The sequence below is a fragment of the Myotis lucifugus genome, unplaced genomic scaffold (genome assembly GCF_000147115.1).
Source record: "Myotis lucifugus unplaced genomic scaffold, Myoluc2.0 scaffold_47, whole genome shotgun sequence".
In the NCBI taxonomy this organism is placed as follows: Eukaryota; Metazoa; Chordata; class Mammalia; order Chiroptera; family Vespertilionidae; genus Myotis; species Myotis lucifugus.
In genome coordinates, this window is record NW_005871095.1 from 7,180,252 (window position 1) to 7,186,251 (window position 6,000).

General features: G+C 40.3%; 1 protein-coding gene across 1 annotated transcript in view; it reads left to right on the top strand.

Annotated features, from left to right (window-relative positions):
* The window catches only part of ADARB2 (adenosine deaminase, RNA specific B2 (inactive)), a 168,593-nt gene that overhangs the window by 109,763 nt on the left and 52,830 nt on the right, over positions 1-6,000 (top strand). The gene's annotated exons all lie outside the window — the stretch shown is intronic.

A 6,000-nucleotide genomic window follows, 5' to 3' on the forward strand; every position in this document is an offset into this window, starting at 1 on the left:
TAAGACCAAGAAGGACCATCTACCTGATGTTCAAATATATTTGTATTAAAATCTATTTAAAACCAGGCTATTGGTACATTTCCGTCGTTCTCGCCCCAGTGCTATCCCGTGCAAGGACACAGGAGCAGGCACATGGAACTCAGGACACTGTCTTCATTTCAGCCAGAGGATATGTCACTTATCCTTTCTGTTTGGGACATATTTTATTTTTTATTTAAATTCTTCATTGTTGAAAGTATTACATATGTCTTCTTTTTCTCCATTGACCTCTCTCCACCCACTCCCACCCCACACACATGCCCTCACACCCCTCACTGTCTGTGTCCATTGGTTATGCTTATATGCATGCATACAAGTCCTTTGGCTGATCTCTTACCCCCACACACATCCTCCCTTGCCTTCCCTCTGAGGTTTGATGGTCTGTTTGATGCTTCTCTGTCTCTGTATCTATTTTTGTTCATCAGTTTATGTTGTTCATCATACTCCACAAACGAGTGAGACCATGTGATATTTATCTTTCTCCAACTGGCTTATTTCACTTACCATAATGCTCTCCAGGTCCATCCAAGCTGTTGCAAATGGTAAGAGTTCCTTCTTTTGAACAGTAGCGTAGTATTCCATTGTGTAAATGTACCACCGTTTTTTAATCCACTCATATGCTGATGGGCACTTAGGTTGTTTCCAAATCTTAGCTATTGTAAATTGTGCTGCTATGAACATAGGGATGTATATATTCTTTCTAATTGGTGTTTCTGATTTCTTGGGATATATTCCTAGAAGTGGGATTACTGGGACAAATGGGAGTTCCATTTTTAATTTTTTGAGGAAACTCCATACTGTCTTCCATAGTGGCTGCACCAGTCTGCATTCCCACCAGCAGTGCACAAGTGTTCCTTTTTCTCCACATCCTCTCCAGCACTTGTCATTTGTTGATTTGTTGATGATAGCCATTCTGACAGGTGTGAGATGGTACCTCATTGTTGTTTTGATTTGCATCTCTTGGATGATTAGTGACTTTGAACATGTTTTCATATGTTTCTTGGCCTTCTGTATGTCCACTTTCGAAAAGTATCTATTTAGGTCCTTTGCCCATTTTTTGATTGGATTGTTATTTCTTCCTTTTGTTAAGTTGTATGAGGTCCCTGTAAATTTTGGAGATTAAACCCTTATCAGATGTAACATTGGCAAATATGTTCTCCCATGCAGTGGGCTCTCTTGTTGTTTTGTTGATGGTTTCTTTTGTGATGCAGACGCTTTTTATTTTGGTAGTCCCATTTGTTTATTTTTTCCTTAGTTTCCATTGTCCTAGGACAGTAGCTGGCAAACTCATTAGTCAACAGAGCCAAATATCAACAGTACAACGATTGAAATTTCTTTTGAGAGCCAAATTTTTTAAACTTAAACTATATAGGTAGGTACGTTGTTATTAACTTAATTAGGGTACTCCTAAGGCTTAGGAAGAGCCACACTCAAGGGGCCAAAGAGCCGCATGTGGCTCGCGAGCCGCAGTTTGCCGACCACGGTCCTAGATGGGTCAGTAAAGACATTGCTACAAGATATGTCTGATATTTTGCTGCCTATGGATTCTTCTAAGATTTTTATGGCTTTCCGAAGTCTTATGTTTAAATCTTTTATCCATTTTGAGTTTATATGAAATAAGAAAAGACCCTGAATAGCCACAGCAATCTTGAGAAAGAAGAACAAAGTTGGAGGGATCACAATACCAGATATCAAGGTATATTACAAAGCCACGGTTCTCAAGACTGCCTGGTACTGGCACAAGAGCAAACATATAGATCAAAGGAACAGAACAGGGAATCCAGAAATTGACCCAAGCCATTATGCTCAATTAATATTTGACAAAGGAGGCAAGAGCATACAATGGAGTCAAGACAATCTCTTCAATAAATGGTGTTGGGAAAATTGGACAGATACATGCAAAAAAAATTAAACTAGACCACCAACTTACACCATACACAAAAATAAACTCAAAATGCGTTTGGCATCTTTTAAAAGGGAAATAAAAACGCCTCCTCCAGGGCAATTTGATGAATGGGATAAAGTATATTAAATGCTTGAAAGGTAAAATCACCTTATCAGGATCATGTTCTAAGTCAAAGGTGATTCTGTTTCATTGAGAACACCTTTGTATTTGGTGGCACACATCTTCTGAGCCGCAACACTCGCCCTCCTTCCACACGTTTGAGGACATCTGCACATGACATAGTCCCCTCTGTCAGGACCACACTGTGGATGTGGACCTTCTGTCCAGACCAGCAGACTTTAATCAGATGCATCTACATAGTGGACACCATTCTGCATGCATCAGGGGTGCAAGAAAAGGCACAGCCCCACCTCAAGACACAACCTCCTGGGAAACAATGAGAGGTGGTATAGGCAAAAAAGCAACTGCCTAGGTTTCAATCCCAGCTCCACGGCAACTAGTGATGTGACCTCAGGCCAGTCAGCCTCTCGGACAAGGGAGCACAATTGCACCTACTAGGGAAGTCATTTCAAGGTCAAATGTGTTCATGTGTACAAGCACTTAGAAAGATTCCACCCCATAATATGTGTCACGCAAGTGCTATTAATAGTAGTCATACTCTTTTATTCCTAAATTACTCACAGAGTGCTCACCACACCAGAGCTCATCCTAGGTTCTGGGAAAACCACAGAGAACAAAATAGATGAAGCGCCTGCCTATGCGACTTTTCCATCCCAGTTGGTAAGGGGCCATAAAGAAAAATTTAAATCCAAAGTAAAAAGTGTGAAAGAGTTATATGCACACAGTTGTAGGATCAGAAACAAAATCTTGGCAAATTTTTAATTTTGGAGTGTCATGGATATTTCTGCCACAGATTCCAGGATAACATATCTTAAATGAGCTTGGTCTGACCCATGAATGTGAAGAAAGAAAGTGGGGAGGAAGGCAAGGAAAGATACCAAGCGACGTTTCCTCTTTATTGTGCAATATATTCCCAACCCCAAAAGCATATGTCAGTATGATTTGGTGAGTAGTTTTTAATATTTCTCAGCTCTGGAGCTGTGATTGTTCAGCATTTTTCCACTTTTTGAGGAAACTCAAAGACTTCCCTTGGAAAACAGTGATGTTTTACAAAGACTTGTGGGAAAATGGTACTTAAAAGTGCCAGTAAGTGCACTGCTTTGTGTGCAGGCAATTTATCTACATATATGAACTAAATTTATTACATGAAAGTGAGATTTTACAAGGTAAAGATTCACTAATTAGTAATTTATGAATATTGAAGAATAAATTGCTGAAATTTACTTTCTTGTTATAAAGAGAAGATTTAATAAACATGTTGATTAAAAAGAGATTAGCCCTAGCTGGTTTGGCTCAGTGGATAGAGCGTAGGCCTCCAGACTCAAGGGTCCCAGATTTGATTCCGGTCAAGGGCATGTACCTTGGTTGCGGGCACACCCCCAGTAGGGAGTGTGCAAGAGGCAGCTGATCGATGTTTCTCTCTCATCAATGTTTCTAACTCTCTATCCCTCTCCCTTCCTCTCTGTAAAAAAAATCAATAAAATATATTTTTAAAAATATTTTTTAAAAAAGAGATTAGAGAGAAATGGGCAAAATTACTAATAGAAACATTTATTTACTTAAAGTTGATTTGCCATTTAATCTTAACTCTAGTTCAGTTATTCAAGCAAATTCCTAAGAAAATGCTACAAAATTACATTTATTTTTAAATAAAATAATACAATTGCCCCTGCATTTTTTGGTGCGATACTAATTCACCTTTATTAATTAGTTCATGTAACATCCATTTTGTTTATGAGCCTCCGACCAATTTATAGCCATTATTTGAAATATGATAGCAAAAAAGTACACTTACAAACAATTATTTTTATTAAAATAATGCAGTCATGTGGTAAAAATTCAAGCAGAAGAGACTATGAATGAAAAACAATATTATCCCCCTACTCCTCATTTCCCTTTGCTCCTCAGAGGCAGGCACCTCTAGTAATTTTCAACTTTTGTTCTCGTGACCATAAATACTATATGGGTTCTGCATTTCTGGATTTTCAATTCTAAATGCTATCTGCTGACTCACACTGTTAAAATTTTGTGCTTTTCATTGTTTATGTGTGATATTTGTACTTTTAGATAAATTCTTAAACTTTATTTCTTACACTATCAAGTTCAGATAGCCCATCCTCACTTCCTGTTCATAAATTAGGGATGAGCCATTTACCTACCCTGATTTGTTTAGCTGCTTATTTGTGCATTTTTCCCTTCTACGGTTCCTTTGATAAATTTCTTCCTTTACACACATTTTTGTGGAATTCTCGATATTCTGAATAAATCTTCCATTTTTTTACCTTTTCTTCCTTATATTTATTCTGTGTTCTTAGAAATTTCTTAAATTTATCTGACAACTCAACTGCCCTTTTTCCCCTGATTTTTGCTATCTATTTTTATTGCTCAAGACATCTCTCTTGTCCTCAGTTTTCCACTTTTCCAAGGGACACTCTTCTTGTCTTATAGATACCATGCCTCCTTCAATTTCTCCAAGTGACTCGCTGGCGAATCCCTGACTCTCCCCTGCCCTGGGGGCTGTGCTTCCTCTGCAGCCAGGTGCCCCCTCTTCATGTTCATTTCTTCTCTTCCATCTTGCGTAGGATTCTTGTCTGGATAGTCTTACTGGGAATAAAATATTAGACTGATTATCACGGGACCAGGTATGGATTTCCAGGTGTGCGAAATGGTCACTTTCTCCAACAAGCTGTCACCCACAGGGGAAGGCTGCCTGGCTGGTCTCCCTGTCAATAGCAGCCAGGTCCTTGGGCTGGTGTGCAGGAGCTGGCCACTGGTGAGGGACCACTCAGAGCCACAACGAGGGAGTTTTGCCTGTGAGGTAACCCTCCTATCAGACCCCTGACTGTCTCAGGCAGTTCCCCCAGTTCCTTCAGCCTAAGACTCTCCGTTGTTCACCCTAAGAGGTCGCTTCCAGTCGGGTGTCCGCTTCCACGGACATTTGCACCTGACAATGCAGTTGCACGTCTCTTTTCAGCCCAGGAGGAAGCCTGTGAAAGTCCATCTTCACAGGGGCCTAGCGGAGGAGAGTGCGGGGATTGTACCCCCCAATATTCCAGAACCTCTATCTTTCCACTTTCCCCCTTCTCTAATGACAGGTAATTAATTACTTTAGCCATAAAATCAGAAGCAGTGTCCTTTTATTTACGCCCAGTGGGGATGGATGGGGCAGATGAGTGGGAAAGTGAACTGAACAGGAAGCCCTGAACCAAAACTCATGCTGAACCCAGAGACCGTGAATGACCATGTGGATTTCAAGGAACTGATCTTAATAACTTCTAAGTGGGGACGGAGACACATGAAGTGGGTGTATCAGATTCATGAGGGCCGCTCCTCGAACAAGGAGTAGGATGCACAATTGATTGTAAATCTGTTAAAACCACAAAACACAAAATAGATATTACCCTGCGTCACATGGATGCTGACTGGTGTATACTAAACGTCCTCCTTAAAATCAGTCCCTGACTGGACATTTGGCCAACACACACACACACACACACACCCTCCTGCTCATTGAGAGATAAACAGGAGTTTAGTCCAGAATAATTCACAAGGGGCTGATCAATGTCACTGAAAATAAACCTGCTCAAGAGAGGGCTAAATCCTCACAAAATGCCTTAATTTATTCCTCCTCAATAAGGAGGTGCATCTAAGAAAATGCATAGAAAAGGGAAGACAATATTTTCCTGGATTCTTTCAAGATCAGGTACCACCACCAAAGCTGTTCAAATACTTCAATGTTTTTCTGATCATTAAGTCATAACCCAGCATTTAACTGCCCAAAGGTTTTACTGGGGGAGGGGGGAATAACCTCAACACTGTATTTTATTTTTTAAGAAAAGGAATGAAGGAAGGGGAGGGGGGAGAGAGAGAGAGAGAGAGAGAGAGAGAGAGAGAGAGAGAGAAGGAAGGAAGGAGGAAGGAAGGAAGGAAGGAAG